Source organism: Chanodichthys erythropterus, chromosome 15, assembly GCF_024489055.1.
Source record: "Chanodichthys erythropterus isolate Z2021 chromosome 15, ASM2448905v1, whole genome shotgun sequence".
NCBI lineage: Eukaryota > Metazoa > Chordata > Actinopteri > Cypriniformes > Xenocyprididae > Chanodichthys > Chanodichthys erythropterus.
In genome coordinates, this window is record NC_090235.1 from 38,836,831 (window position 1) to 38,853,865 (window position 17,035).

The 17,035-nt window shown below is 37.0% G+C and overlaps 1 protein-coding gene and 1 pseudogene across 5 annotated transcripts in view; both read left to right on the forward strand.

Moving 5' to 3' along the window:
* The window catches only part of thrb (thyroid hormone receptor beta), a 384,429-nt gene that overhangs the window by 40,623 nt on the left and 326,771 nt on the right, over window positions 1-17,035 (forward strand). For 2 of the 5 annotated variants that reach the window (XM_067361444.1, XM_067361443.1), the window contains exon 2: window positions 8,108-8,250. The exons of the other annotated variants lie outside the window; for them this stretch is intronic. The gene's annotated coding sequence lies outside the window, so the exon portion shown is untranslated. The remainder of the gene's footprint in view (window positions 1-8,107; window positions 8,251-17,035) is intronic. 5 annotated transcript variants of the gene reach the window in all.
* LOC137002293 (5S ribosomal RNA) lies at window positions 8,942-9,058 on the forward strand (annotated as a pseudogene).

A 17,035-nucleotide genomic window follows, 5' to 3' on the forward strand; every position in this document is an offset into this window, starting at 1 on the left:
TAATTTTTTTCCCAAAATGCAATAAATCCATGACACATTTTTTTTTTTTTTCAAAATGCAATTAATCCATCAATATAGAAGTTAGTTTTTCATATTGAAAATACATATATGACAGCATCTGAACTTTGCCAATCCTAATCATTTATACAGGCATTTGACTAAAAATACATTTAGTCATCACTCCGAAAATGAATTCAACGGGTCATCTTGTTACTGTTATAAATTAATTATGTCTCTGTTTGTCATTACCGATTAAAGAGTATCTGGCGCCACCGCACGGTTAAAATAAACACATTTATCGAGTAAGTTGGTATTAAAGACTACTTTTAAAAACTGTTCATGATTCAGTTTTGTGAAACGTGACAGAAGTTTGATGCTGTCGTGGAACAAGCAACAGCCGGCATTTTTCCTCCTCCTAACAGGAGTGCCTCATCTCCTGACGCAAATGATTACATTTCGATGACATACGTTTCTTCCACACCGCAGAAACCACCACAGGTTCATCAATTCCATCAAAATTATTATTTTTTCTGTTTTTGTTGATCACAAAGCACAAAGTAATGCGTTCGGTATGCACACGTGCACCGTCCGTGGTCATAACAATAACATTACCATCCCCCCACCCCCCCGCCCCCGGAATGCAGTTTGGTCCCCCCCACTTTGAAAATGTCTCCTGCGCCCCTGGTTTACAGTGTGTAGAATGGTGCGCTGTGATTGGTTGAGCGGATATATCACGTTCTGCAGAGAAAGGAGACGGGCGTTTGTCGCGTTTTGGAAAGAAAGGGAGAAAACATGACAGAATAACAACGGATATCGCAAAATTAATAAATTACTTTTCAATACCAACCAGATACAAATAAAAATATAAAAATAGTGTTTATCACGTTTAAGAACCAAACTCTTAATTTGCTTTGACGCGATGTTACGGTTGCATACGGTGTAGACAAGTATCAGCTGTTAAGACTGACTGGTAGTGGGTGGGGCCAATGATGTAAAACTATTCGTCGGTGTCTTGCTCTGGAGGCAGGCAAATATATTTGTCTGTGTGACATCACAAATCCCACAATTTCCAAACGAGCCATTTTTGGAGCTTGGTTACATAAATGCTTTCTTCATAATGAGGAGGACATTTTAAGCTATGACACTTGCAGGATGTTTTAATTAGAGATGCACTATGTATACGCCACCAACATTTATAAAGCTACGATTTGGACAGCGTGCAAATACTGAATTGAGTTCTCTTTCACTTTTGTAAACATTAGGGGTGGGACAAAATATCGATACTGTGATATATTGTCGTCCTTTTCTGTGTGATATATGAGAATCGATACACTGACGCCAAATATTGATATATTAATTAATAAAATAAGGCGCTCTAAATAGATTTCCATGCTCACAGCGCTGCTACTAATGAGGGACATGTAAACATGTCAAAGTTAAAAATGTAAACATGTCAAAGTTAACTAGCCTAAGAAAGCAAGGTTGTCACCAGGATGACGGACAGCAGTGTGAGTAAAAAAAGTTTAAGTTCAAAGTCTGGACGCACTTAGGCTTTAATGTGACAAACATAGATGTCTTTGACATTCTTCAACGAGCATTTACACAGAAATATATATTAGGGATCCACTGATAGATGCCTGCTTTCGATAGACGAATTTGCCAATAGCTGCCTGCTTTAAAAAGTAAGTCTGTAAGCGCTCGGTGAAGAGTGTCAAAGTTCACGTTATACTAACACGAAAACGGACTTCATTCTTCATATTTAAACTGTCTGAATCGTTCCCTATTCTATATGTAGTGCACTCTGTGCCATTCACCATGTAGAAACTAGTAAATGTGTGAACAAATGACCGATTTCAGCCGCATCTTGTCTGTTTATAGTGTAGGAGGGCGCGGGACTTCAGATTCTAGAGAGCATTTGATTGGACAGAGATTTGATTTGATGAGAAGCTGAAGTGCGATGTGATGTCATGAAAATCCGTCATTCATTTTAGCGGAAGTGAGAGACCATAAGTTTTGAATGCTTATATCTCCTAAATGCGAATTTTGTCATTGTTTTGGAACACACCAGCTCATTCATAAGACTAAAGCTAACTAAAGCTAAGCTTTTGATTTCAGGGGGACTTAAACATTTTAAAATACCCAGGTCAGTTCCTTTGACAACACTTTTCCCAGGTTTATGTTAAGGAAGCTGCTGGTAAACACTGAGATGCTTTTAATGCCCAGGTTTAAATTTTTTTTTATGTACCAGGTGTATATAAAACAAGTCCATAAGCAGTTAACTTGGGCTAAATGTGTCAGTTTACACGCAATGAAAAGTTTGAGCTTTTTTTTTTTTTCTTTTTTTTTTGCAGTTTGTTTTCATAGTTAGATATCGTGATGTATCATTATAGGATTGTCTAGCAATATATAGATTATCGCAGAATCGCTGTATGGTGATATCATCATTATCGTGAGCCATGTATTATGATTGTCTCATAATGTGAGGTTTTCTGTTATTCCCGCCTCTAGTAAACATAGTGGGTCATGACTTAAATGAACGTAAATAGTGTAATCTTGATTAAATAACTTTTGTAACTTTAATAAGGATTATATTTAATTTATACAATGAAGAATATATTTTACATTTGATTTCTTTATTTCTATACCTGGAAACTACTGTTAAACCTACCTGAAAAGCACTGTTTATTTCATATACATCTTTGTTCTGTTGTATTTATGTATTTGTGTTGGCCTGTTAGATGTTAAATGGATCCAATCCATGTTCAATGGAAGTCCATGTTCTTACATGTACATGTCTCAGCATTACTTAACTGCTGTCCACATGGACCAGGGCTGAGAAACTCTGGCCTTTGAAATCCATTTCCTGCAGAGTTTATCTCCAACTCTGATCACAGGCTATGTTCGCACTTGTATTTGTGTATCCGAATGAAATCTGATCTAAAATGATTGCGTGTTTACATTGTGTATTGCGACTGTTCAAATCCGATTTGTGTGTGCAATGCCACTTTTTCATTTTCTGGAATATCTGCACTGGTTTCTGTGGCAATGAGGTTGTGTTGGTAGGTATACGTCAAAAACATCAACAACTGCAACATGGAGGGGTTTATAATACAGATGTTGTGTTATTTACAACATGACAATGTGTAGCCACCACATTGGACTACTGTGTCTTATGAGGCAGCTGTAGAAACATAGGAGGTGGCTATAGTGGTTTGGCGGTATCCTGTGCTGTCGTCTCCGATGGTTTCAAAACATGTCTCTGTTATTATAATTTTCTGCTTGTCCGGCACTTTACAACATCACAACCTTGTTTCTGCAGTGACTATCAGCATGTTTCCTATAAGAACGTCTGCCGTGTACGTTTTATGCGGTGAGAAAACACATAAACCATAAGAAATTCTATCAAAGATGGATCTCAAAACACATATGGATTTAGCTTGAAACAAATTAGTAAAATTCGTAAAGATTTCATTCAGACATGCACACAAATCGGATTTGGACTGACAGTCTGAACGAGGCTAAAATCACCAGTCTGTAGCTTTCTAGTAATCCTTAAGACATTGATTAGTGTGTTTTGTTCAGGTGTGTTTGATTAGGGTTGGAACAGGAAAATAGCACATTCTATTCACAGATAATAGTTGCCTTGTGATTTCAAATCCCAAGTACGCCTTCATTCTGTATGGGAGCTGTATGCAGGCTTGCGCGCGGGATTGTGGAATTGGTGAACTGGTGAGAGTCGAAAGCTGCATCCGAAATCTGAAAAATGATTCAGTGTATATATATATATATATAAAATATATGCACTGAATCATTTTTCAGATTTATTTATATATATGTATACCTTATATATAAACATACACCTGACATTTACTTACACACACACTCACACACACACACACACACACACACACACACACACACACATATATATATATATATATATATATATATATATATATATATATATATATATATATATATATATAAATATATATATATAGTGTGTGTGTGTGTGTGTGTGTGTGTGTGTGTGTGTGTGTGTGTGTGTGTGTGTGTGTGTGTGTGTGTGTGTGTAAATGTCAGGTGTATGTTTTTGATTCAGTAAGGCTTTTTCAAGACCCTGGAGAGGGTGCAGAGAAGAAAGGTGAAAGAAAATGCTGTTGTTTACTGTGGTGATTGTTTGAGAAGAGAATGGAGAGAATGGACTGTTTGTTTTCGCTCTGACTGGGATTCCAGTGCTACGGGCCACATCAAGCGAATTAGATTTGAAGGGAATCTGAACAATCAAATTGTGCTTCATAATCCCAGGAAAACTGAAAAGAAAAATGTGTTTTTGTTTCTGAACAGTGGGCATGTGAGCTTGTGTTATTTAAAGGTGATGTTTGATCTTGTTTTCTTGCAGTGGTTTAGTCCAAATTTTCTGAAGAGACATGATTGTTTTATATAATGAACAGACTGAATTTAGGCTTTTATTCACATAAACACTCATCAACTCACACATCAGTTGTGGTAAAGGAAAGCTCAAGCATGTTTGAACCAATGAGCTTCCACAAGAGGTTTGTTCTTGTGTAGCAAGCAGGTGAAGAAGGTTCAGTTGAGCTTCTGCTTATGTTCGCTGATCTCTGTTTATATGTGAATAAAAGCCTAAATTAAATCTGTTCATTATATAAAGTGATGTGTGAAGACACTTCAGAAGTGTCTCTTCAGAAAATTTGGACTAAACCTCTCAATTCATATGGATTACTTTTACGATCTCTTTATGAACTTTTTGAAGCGCCAAAGTGGATGTTGCGTAACTGTCAACGGAGGGACAGAAAGCTCTCAGATTTCATCAAAAAGATCTTCATTTGTGTTCCGAAGATGAGGTAAAGTCTTACGGATTTGGAACAACATGAGGGTGAGTAATTAAAGGTGCCCTAGAACCAGTTTTTACAAGATGTAATTTAAGTCTAAGGTATCCCCTGAATGTGTCTGTGAAGTTTCAGCTCAAAATACCCCATAGATTGTTTTTATTAATTTTATTAACTGCCTATTTTGGGGCATCATTAACTATGCCCCGATTCAGCACGCAGCCCCTTTAAATCACGCGCTCTATGCTTGACGATAATACAGGGCATTTACAAAGTTCACACAGCTAATATAACCCTCAAATGGATATTTACAAGACGTTTGTCATGCATACTTCATGTATGCGTCGAATCATGTGAGTATAGTATTTATTTGGATGTTTACATTTGATTCTGAATGAGTTTGATAGTGCTCTGTGGCTAAAGCTAGCATTACACACTGTTGGAGAGATTTATAAAGAATGAATGTTTTTTGCAAGTGTTTAAAAATGAAAATAGTGACGGCTCTCTTGTCTCTGTGAATACAGTAAGAAATTATGGTAACTTTAACCACATTTAACAGTACATTAGCAACATGCTAACAAAACATTTATAAAGACAATTCACAAATATCACTAAAAATATCATGATATCACGGATCATGTCAATTATTATCGCTCCATCTGCCATTTTTCGCTATTGTTCTTGCTTGCTTACCTAGTCTGATGATTCAGCTGTGCACAGATCCAGACGTTAATACTGGCTGCCCTTGTGTAATGCCTTGAACATGGGCTGGCATATGCAAATATTGGGGGCGTACATATTAATGATCCCGACTGTTACGTAACAGTCGGTGTTATGTTGAGATTTGCCTGTTTTTCGGAGGTCTTTTAAACAAATGAGATTTACATAAGAAGGAGGAAGCAATGGAGTTTGAAACTCAATGTATGTCTTTTCCATGTACTGAACTCTTGTTATTCAACTATGCCAAGGTAAATTCAATTTTTGATTCTAGGGCACATTTAATGACAGAATTTACACAATTTACTATCCCTTTAAGATGGTGTACATTAAAAAGACTGTCAACCACAGCTAACACAATCTTTAGAGGTTGATATAATTTTTTTTCCCCCAATCTTTCTCAATGCCTCCAGTGTACAAATGCTGAACTCTTTATATGATGTGGTGTATGTGGTCATACATATATAGTGCACGACCCTGTGTCATTCAGTTCCTCAGACAGTGGTTTTTCCATGTGGAGAATGTGGTTTCTCACTCAAATGCCTGTTTAGTCATCATATGCAAGTCCAAATATATTGGATCACTTAAAATAATGTACTCTTTAATGTGGTACTGTGGTACAGTATTATATGGCAATTTGTCAATTATAGCCACTTTTTAATACTAGAAATCATGAAAATGAAACTGCTTTCTGTTAAAACATTTATCACATGGAATAAAGATCTGAGGATCATGGCCCTCTTTTTGAATTTGTGTGGGATAATGAACAGAACTTGGCTGTTTTCTAAAATGCTTGGTGTGATGGTAGTCACTGCAGTATTAGGAGTCAGCTATTGTATATTATAAAACACAAATTGTATAAATGAGCAAATTAATTTAAAATATACTTTTTCTGAAGGGTATATGAAAACATACCAAGAAGAATTGTCCTGATTTTAAACATTTATTAATTATAATTTATTAATACATTTTTAACAGTAATTTGTTGCCACCAGTGGCATAACAATGCAATCGATACAGTCGTTATTTGAAGCACCCAGTTACTTTCAAAGGGTGATTTATTCTATTTTGATCGGTAACGTAGAGATCAGCGTTTATATCTGACTGATATACTTCTGTGATAACTGGAATATTTGTAACACAGCAATAATGAGACTGTGTTTGAAAAGATTGTTTGTGAAGCTGTTTATATCTAAACCTGCCACCGCGAACGCAGAATGGAATACCTCAATTTTATTGTTTTCAGAGTTGTCATTTAGGTATTAGATCCTATGGGTGATGAAATCAAGAACACAATCTTTTAAAGATTAATCAGGCATCTTCGTGCATCTCTCTCTCTCTCTCTCTTTCTTGCATTGATATCTGATGTATATGAGTAGTGCGATAGAATTATAGATAGTATTATAGAAGTTGAGTTCTATAATATTCATGAGGTGAGATATCTCTGTTAAAGGATACGCTGCTCGCACTTTGCCCACCAATCACACCAGAACAGTTTTCAGCAAAAAATGTCCAGAAATCTTTTTAAACTGTAGGCAAGAGATGAAACATGGAGTTGAGTGTTTTTTGGAAATAGTATTCTGTGAGCACTGATAGCAGCTCCATTTTAGAAACACAATTCAGTGACTTGTGATGGACAGCTCTTTGGTGAATAGAAATGCACACAAAAGTTTTTTTTTTTTTTTTTTTTATTTTTTTTTTTTTTGGACAAGATGATAGTAGATAAAATGAGAGTACAATTTTATCCTTCTCACTGTCCCTTTACTGTATTACAAAGGAGATTTGCTTCATAAATGTTGAGCTGATGCTTTTGCTGGCTGATGATAGAGAAGACTGATGTGCTATAGTCTGAAAGATGAAAAGATTGCTGTCATTAGAAATAACAGTTGCACACTAATGTCGAACCTGAAATTCAGCATCCATGGTAACTGATAAGGTCAAAATGAGTGTTGGATTAAAGCCAAATTATTTTACGTCACTAAGAGGCTGTTCCTCAAGATAAACTGTAACTCTGTAATAAAATGTAATTCAGGGGTCTTGTTACCACAACTTAAATAAATTCATGGTTGCAAGCTAAAAATTCTAATTTATTGATTTAAGTAAACCTTTTAAGTTGCAAACATTATTTTCTTGAGTTCTGTTGATATAATAATGGTGATCATTACATTAACTTAATATTGTGTGTAATTTAAACTCAAATGTCTGTGTTCATTTTATTTGTTTTTAGTGAAGGGAAAGACCTGTTATTGTTTAATGCGGTTATGTTTGACATTTGAAAGAGTTTATATAATTCTGAAGTTTTTATGGTTACCATTGTGTTGAAAATTATAGATACATGGAGGTAAACACTGTATTGGCTCTATAAGCAATGACTGAGCTGATGCCAGTGACAAGTAATCTTACTTGTTCATTAAGTTCACATGCTAAATAAGTTACATTTAGCATGTCCTTGTCAAGATTATGTTCTCTTAGTTTCACTTTCATGGACTTTCATTGGACTAATTTTGTTTATTGTCTGTTTCCTATTTCCTATGTTCTAGTTTTCCCACCAGTCATCAGTTACCATGGATATTAATTTAATTATACAGCACAGCACATTTTTTCATATTCAGCTAAATGCCGCTCCCTGCAACATGGGCGGTGCCAGGATGTTTCGATAACAGTATATCTTTGCAAAGCAGAGGTGGGTAGTAATGTGCTACATTTATTCCATTACATTTACATAAGTAAAATTTGTAAAAAAACATGTTTTTTTAAAAGTAGATTTAAAGGTGAGTACTTCACTCTTACTCAAGTAATTTCTAATGACAAAGATTTACTTTTACATTGTTACACTGGCCGACGCTCCTGTTGTTACTTTATTTCAATGCATGAAATTTTAAGAAATGTGTAGTTTATTCCAAGAGCACTTTCTCTTTTTACTGGGGCATGAGCAATGCCTAATTTGTGAATTAATCACTCTTTTGAGTCAATTCTTTTATAATGGGTTGATCAATCAATTGGCAAAATGGTCTGTATTGGTTTGCAAATTAGTTTGAGTGTTTTGTTCAGTTGCACGCACTGAGACAAATCTTCCTTTGCATTCCATTTATTACTTACAGTCGCTATGAAATCAATATTGAATTTTTTTGGCTTTTTATATGAATATGTTAGCCTTAGTTGTATTTATAAGCTAGTGTGCTCCAAAACAATGACAAAATTTGTATTTAGAAGATATAAGTATTCAAAACTTACAGTCGCTGACATTTTCCAATATGGATCAATGATTTTGATAGCTGCACTTCAGCTTCTCATCAGATTTTCTGTCCAATCAAATACTCTCTAGAATCTGAAGTGTCCCACCCCTAATGCATTAATGTGAAACTTAAAATTTGGCCAGCAGCCATATCACCCTGTAGCCCAAGACTGGTTGCCCACTGAAGCTAAGCAGGGCTGAGCCTGGTTAGTACCTGGATGGGAGACCTCCTGGGAAAACTAGGTTGCTGCTGGAAGAGGTGTTAGTGAGGCCAGCAGGGGGTGCTCACCCTGTGGTCTGTGTGGGTCCTAACACCCCAGTATAGTGATGGGGACACTATACTGATAAAAAGCACCGTCCTTCGGATGAGACGTTAAACCGAGGTCCTGACTCTCTGTGGTCATTAAAAATCCCAGGATGTCCTTCGAAAAAGAGTAGGGGTGTAACCCCGACATCCTGGCCAAACTTGCCCATTGGCCTCTGCCCATCATGGCCTCCTAATCATCCCTATACACTGATTGGCTTCCTCACTCTGTCTCCTCTCTACCAATAAGCTGGTGTGTGGTGGGCATACTGGCGCAATATGGCTGCCGTCGCATCATCCAGGTGGATGCTGCACATTGGTGGTGGTTGAGGAGATTCCCCCTTCAATATGTAAAGCGCTTTGAGTGCCCAGAAAAGCGTTATATAAATGTAAGGATTATTATTAGGGGCCAAGCCCCGAAGGGGCTGTAGCCCCTATTGTAATTGTACGTTTTCCCTTTTATTATTATTATTCTTCCTCCCGAATGGGAGTCTAAGGCAGCCCTATCAACGGAACATGAGAAAATGATGAAATTTGGCACAGTTGTAGAGATGCTCATGAATAGTGATTGGACCAAATTTGGAGTCTCTAGAACCAACTCTATAGCGCCACCACCAGTTCAAAATTTCAACATTCTAACGGTTTTAACATTTGAACTGTTTGTCATAGAAAAATTAAATTTAGTTCATCTGATTCGTCTCTTCATGCTGATGCTATTCAACTTCTTACATTAAGTCTCCACCCATTACAGTAGCGGCCATTTTGAAAAGTACAGTATTTGTTTTTTTCGCTTCTCCTCCTTCAAAATTTGTCCAATTTTGTCCAATCTTTGATCAGATTATCTTTGGACTGAGCCGCACAGAAATGACTGAACAGATTTTTTTTATTCATCTTTGTTCAAAGGTTATGATGTCACGAAGTTAACGAGGTCGACCCGAAATTAGTATAGAGGCTGTATCTCGGCCAAACTTTGAGCAATCGAAACAAAAATTGGTACGCTTCATCAGAACCATGGTCTGAGGGTCTATGCCAAACTTGGGAACAGCGCCACCTACAGGTCATGAGATATGAAAAATGGCTATTTTGGCCAATAACTTTTGAACAGTTTGTCAGAAAATCAAGATCTTGGTGTCTATGGATTCCTTGGAATTCCTTGGATTCCTGTCAATATTGGATGTATCACGTGTCCGCCATTTTGAATTTTGTCATAAATTGCGATATCTTTTAAACAATTTGACATATCTTCACAAAAATTGGTATGTATGACCTTTAGAAGGTCGTGAAGGTACCTGAGAAGTTTCAGCACAGCGCCACCTACTGTTCCACAGATGTAATGATTATTTCAAAAACGCTTATAACTTTTGAAAACACTTTCCAAAATGTGTATGCTTCATGTCATTTTATTCCCTGGCTTATGCCGATTCCGACAATGTATCATTTGCCATTTTCCTTAAATGTACCTGTCTGCCATATTGAAGTAAATGAAAAACAGTTTTTTCGCTACTCCTCCTACAAATTTTGGTCAATTTTGTCCAAAATCAGCTCAGATGATCTTTGGACCGAGCCGCACAGAAATGACTGAACAGATTTTTGATATTCACTACCATTTCCGAGATATTCATCTCTGAATGTGACCTTGCTTGTGTTTGTTGTCTTATGCTAGTTAGCTTAGCACAGTAATTGCTTAGCATGCTAAACTATTGCTATTCTTTCTAATGTGGTCTTCAGTCAACAGGTTAACCAAAACTTAGTTGGCATTAAATAACTTTGCATACTAATATGGTTAACATGCTATGAAGCTTTTTTTTTTGTGAACTCTTTCTCACACTGAAACCTCTGCTTAGCATACTGATGAACTTGCATGGCTGATTAGCTCAATGTGTTACGCCACGGATCCCGAATGCTCTGCATCGTGGGTTCGAAACTCAGTGTGACACATGCCCAGACCGCATGAGGTACTGTGGCAGGAAAAGATGCAGAACTTGTGTCTGTTCTAGGCATTCTGCCTAAAACTGGTCTAATCTGAAGCTATCACATGCAATTCCTTTATGTCCAAATTCGTAGTTATTCTTCTTCCCCCTGTATGGTAATCAATGAACCATAAGAAGGAAAATTATCAAATTTGGCATGCTTGTAGTGATAGTAATTAAAAGTAATTTGACCAACTTTGGAGTATCTAGGACTAAGTCTATAGCGCCACCACCAGTTCAAATATTCACTTTTTTAAAGGTTATAACTTTTGAACCCTTTGTTCCAGAAAAATGAATGTCAATACAACTGATTCCTCTCTTCATACTGATCACATTCAATATCTTACATTAAGTCTCCACCCAGTACAGTAGTGGCCATTTTGAAAAGTACAGTATTCCGTTTTTTCGCTACTCCTCCTTCAAAATTTGTCCAATTTTGTCCAAACTTTGATCAAGTGATCTTTGGTCTGAGCCGCACAGAAATGACTGAACAGATTTTTTTTATTCATCTTTGTTCAAAAGTTATGATGTCACGAAGTTAACAAGGTTGACCCAAAATTGCTATAGAGGCTGTATCTCGGCCAAACTTTGAGCAATCAAAACTAAAATTGGTACACTTAATCAAGACCATGATCTGAGGTTCCATGCCAAATTTGGGAACAGCGCCACCTACAGGTCATGAGATCTGAAAAATGGCTATTTTGGCCAATAACTTTTGAACACTTTATTAGAAAATCAAGATCTTGGTGTCTATGGGTTCCCTGTGCCAGGCCGAATCCGAGGATATCAAATTCGTCAACATCGGATGAACCACGTGTCCGCCATTTTGAATTTTGTCATAAATTGCAATAACTTTTAAACAATTTGACATATCATCACATTCATTCCGTGTTCATTCTCTGAACTTCTATTAATTTTCATTTCATTTCCACCTGTCCTTCTGAACGAGCTGTTTAGCATGTACATTAAATTTCTGCTGTTTTTGCTCTTCCTGCTCCGTATTGCGCTACTGCCCCTTCTGGGGCTTGGCCCCGAATTGCTGCTTGCAGCTATATTTATTATTATTATTATTATTATTAAAATAAACAGTTCTCATGTTTTGGGCTGGTTGGATCATGCACCATTCCCGCAGCAGCTCACTCTGTTTCTTCCACTATGTTTAGATACATTTTTTCCATAGAAATGCATTATTCAGTGCAGTAATTTGATGTGATAATGACATTTGCTGTTGATTATTTTCATTATCGATTGTTATCAATTTATCAATTAGTTGTTGCAGCCCTAGTTAATTTAAACAATGATCGATTATGGGAATTTATGTAAATTGATATTCCTAATGTGAACCAATCATCTCTTCCTCTTTACTAATAGTTACAGCACAAAACTGCTAGTTAAAAAACAAAACATCAAAAGGTATGTTGAAAGACACATTGCAACTTAAAGGGTTTTTTGATTATAATTTCACTTTTTGAACTTTATTAGTGTATACAGGTGCATATCAAATTAGAATGTTATGGAAAAGTTCATTTATTTCAGTAATTCAACTCAAATTGTGGAACTTGTGTGTTAAATAAATTCAATGCACACAGACTGAAGTACTTTAAGTCTTTGGTTCTTTTAATTGTGATGATTTTGGCTCACATTTAACAAAAACCCACCAATAAATTAGAATACTTCATAAGATCAATAATAAAAAAGATATTTTGAACAGAAATGTCAGGCTTCTGAAAAGTATGTTCATTTCTATGCACTCAATACTTGGTTGGGCATCCTTTTGCATGAATTACTGCATCAATGCGGCGTGGCATGGAGGCAATCAGCTTGTGGCACTGCTCAGGTGTAATGGAAGCCCAGGTTGCTTTGATAGCGGCCTTCAGGTCTCCGCATCGTTGGGTCTGGTGTCTCATCTTCCTCTTGACATTACCCCATAGATTCTCTATGGGGTTCAGGTCAGGCGAGTTTGCTGGCCAATCAAGCACAGTAACACCATGGTCATTGAACCAGCTTTTGGTACCTTTGGCAGTGTGGGCAGGTGCCAAATCCTGCTGGAAAATGAAATCAGCATCTCCATAAAGCTTGTCAGCAGAAGGAAGCATGGAGTGCTCTAAAATATCCTGGTAGATGGCTGAGTTGACTGTGGACTTCAGAAAACGCAGTGGACCAACACCAACAGATGACATGGCAGCCCAAATCATCACTGACTGTGGAGACTTCACACTGGACTTCAAGCGGCAGGGTTTCTGTGCCTCTCCACTCTTCCTCCAGACTCTGGGACCTTGATTTCCAAATGAAATGCAAAATTTACTTTCATCTAAAAAGAGGACTTTGGACCACTGAACAACAGTTCAGTTGTTTTTCTCCTTAGCCCAGGTAAGACGATTCTGATGTTGTCTTAGGTTCAGAAGTGGCTTGGTACGTGGAATATGACAGTTGTAGCCCATTTCCTGAAGACGTCTGTGTGCGGTGGCTCTTGATGCACTGACTCCAGCTTCAGTCCACTCCCTTTGAAGCTCTCCTAAGTTCTTAAATATTATCAAGCCTGCGGTCATTCCTTTCACTTGTACACCTTTTCCTACCACATTTTTTCCTTCCAGTCAACTTTTTCATGAATGTTTTGGCACAGCACTCTGCGAACAGCCAGCTCTTTCAGCAATAACCCTCTGTGGCTTACCCTAGAGGGTTCTTGATTAGAGGTTCTTGATGATCGTCTTCTGGATAACTGTCAAGTCAGCAGACTTTCCCATGACTGCTGTTGGGATTACTGACCTAAACCCAGTATTTATACCCTGAAAATGGTAATTTAATAGAACTTGAAATGAAATATTCTAATAATTTGAGATACTGATTTTTTGATTTTGATGAGCAGCAAGCTGTAATCATCAAAATGAAAGCAAAAAAGTCTGGAAATATTTTACTTTGTCTAATAAATATAGAATATATTTAAGTTTTACTTTATGAATTAAATTACAGAAAAAAAAAATTCCATAATATTTTAATTTATTGAGATGCACCTGTAATGTTGCTGTTTGAGCATAAACAACATCTGCAAATTACAATGCTCAAAGTTCAATGCAAAGGGAGATATTTTCTTTGACAGAAATCACTTTTTAAGGACTACAACAAATGACTGGTAGGGACTACAACAAGCTTCTTCCCGGGTTGGTGACATCAAAAACCCCAAAATTTACATAAACCCTGCCCCCAGGAACACGCAACAAAAGGGGGGAGGCCATGTTGGGCTACTTCAGAGAAGAGGAAGCATTGTTGTAGTAGAGTGTTGTTACCATGCTGTCATTTTACGCCAGACTGCTTCACAAACGAGGGCCAATTCAACGCTGGATTTAAGTTTAACATGACGGCACATGCTAGTCGATGAGTTTAACTAACTCCACAGCAACTACGTAAATTTATCCACTAACCATTCAGAAACAGTCCAGATGCATTCTAAAAAATTTTACCTTTTTTTTTTTTTTTTGTCTGCATGTGAGATTCTTCAGCTTTGTTGAGCAACCGAAGCGTGAGCTGTTATAGCTCCACCCTCTTGTGGAAAGGGGGCCAGGAGCAGCAGCTCATTTGCATTTAAAGGAACACACACAAAAAGGCGTGTTTTTGCACACACCCAAAATTGAGAAGCTATAATAACCTCCACTTGCTCACGCCAGCTCAAAGATCAACTCGGTCAACTTACTGAGGTCAATGCTGCACAATGGTATCACTCTTTACAACATCGGACATATATCGGAAAATAATACGATTAACCTTTTGCTTGACTATGTTATCAAAAAGCTAATAATGTGTTGCTACACAAATCAAGGTTCCCGTTTGTCATGTCAGAGTCAGACAGCTCCCTTCTAACAATCAGTATCCTTAACACTTTGAATAACTCAGAATGTCGGCGGAGAAAGGCATAAAGTTCATCATAGCATCGTAATATATACATCATAATACATCAATATACATTGCACTTCATGGCCATTGAATAGATACAGCAGCTGTTTCAGCTATGCACCGGTATGGCGTTTTTTGAAGTATACCACCCAGCACTACTTCACATGCTCTCGGAATGATCGTAATTACGCGTTTCCTAGGTAAAAATTGCACATAAACGCCCTCCCACTTGAATGCAATGTGCTCGTAATCATGACTTCAGATGTGGAAATTATCAAATACACGTTTTTATGCAGTCGACAAATGACAAATACCTAACCTCAAAAAGATGATTGCTCAGATCCTGGTCAAAGTAAAAGTAAAAACTGAGGATGCACGGATACCATTTTTTCATAACCGTTCCGATAACTAAATTCATGAATATTGGCCAATACCGATACCAGTGCTGTTTTTTTTTTTTTTTTTTTTATTGATCCTTGTAGATTTTATGTGACCTGTCACGGAAACCAGGGACACAAGTCGGCAGCACAACTTTCGAGCAAAATGAGAAAGAAGCATTTCTTTGCAAAATTGGTGATTTTCGTTTTTTTGCAGAATCTGTTAGTTGAGATCATGAAGAAGCCTTTCCGTGTTTGAGATAGCAGTATTGGTATATTTAAAAGCGTACATTTTGAGGTTGAAATCAGCTTGTTTTTCGGAGATTCTAGCACGCAGTAGGGGCGTGTCATGTCTGTGTGTATTTCCATACTGGGAAGCGTGGCTACTTATTATGCAGCGCTCTGGCCGGCTCTAGCTGATATCAGAATTCAATGAAGAACCGTGGCCGTTACACCGAAAATGTTTTGAAGTACTTCTTCGACAAGCCGGATGCTTATGAACAAGCGCTCACTGATTCTGAAGACGATCTGAGCGACGATGAAAGCGGCATAATAAGACATTACTTCTCTGGAGTCGGGTAACACGCCGGCGCATTTTGCAGGATTTTTTTCACATTGCAGCCAAACAGACTTAAAATACTCTGTCATTTTTTGTCATAGAGACATAAGTAATATATCAATTGAAACTATAGAATGTCTTCTTTTATTTGTGTACACTCAGAGTAAAAACAAAATATTGTGCTTTTTGTAAAATAAAGAAAACTAACATGATGCGTGATCTCTCATCTCACTGTGAACGAAGTCCAATCTTATAGTTCTCAGAAAATGAACTGTAACTTTTAAAAAAATATACTTGTGTCTGAAAAAACTTTGAAATGTCAGGTTTTAAATCGTGTAAGTCAAATCAAAAACAAACATTCTGTGTTTATGTAATCTGTATGAAAAAAGAGCCATGTCAGAAGTCTGTGATTCAGCTCATGATATCCGCTAATGCGGCCACGCCTACGGAGGGAGCGCTATTCAGACACAAATTCAGTCAATACATGCATTCATCGTCTCAATCATGTATTTATTGTCTTGAAAAGTGTTTTGAATAGCCACAGTTAGCGATCTCTGGCCTCTGTTAGTCCAGTTAGTTCCTGGATTGCCTATTCTTCTTTAACAGGCTTCTCGGCTGAGAAAATTTCATTTCATGATTATAGTGACCAAAATGATCACGGTTAGGTTATCACAGAATCCTATTCAAAAAGTAAATTCACCAAGTTTCATGTGGAAACCAGCAAATAACAAATAAAATTAGCATCAATATGTACTTTTTCTTTACATAAACATTAAAATAATAACATTAAAAATGATGGGCAGATTTTAAAGGAGTGTCTTACAACAATCTACAATGCACAAGTTCAAATAGAGTTTTGACAAAAAAAAAGTCACATATTTCAGCCTCTAAATCATTTTTATGAAAGTCAAAAAAGATAAATTACTGACATTTATAATGCACATTAACCTTTATTATTAATAGTATGCGGTCCATGCAGCTTTACAGGGGGTATGGTTTATCTAAATGAGATGTAAATGAGCCCTATTGTCACTCCAAGCAGGTGAGAACAGGTGAGAACTGCAACTTTAGAGGCGTTTTTCTCCCTATAGAGCTTTCTTGAATGCCTACCTTCAAATGGCCACAACTTATCCAA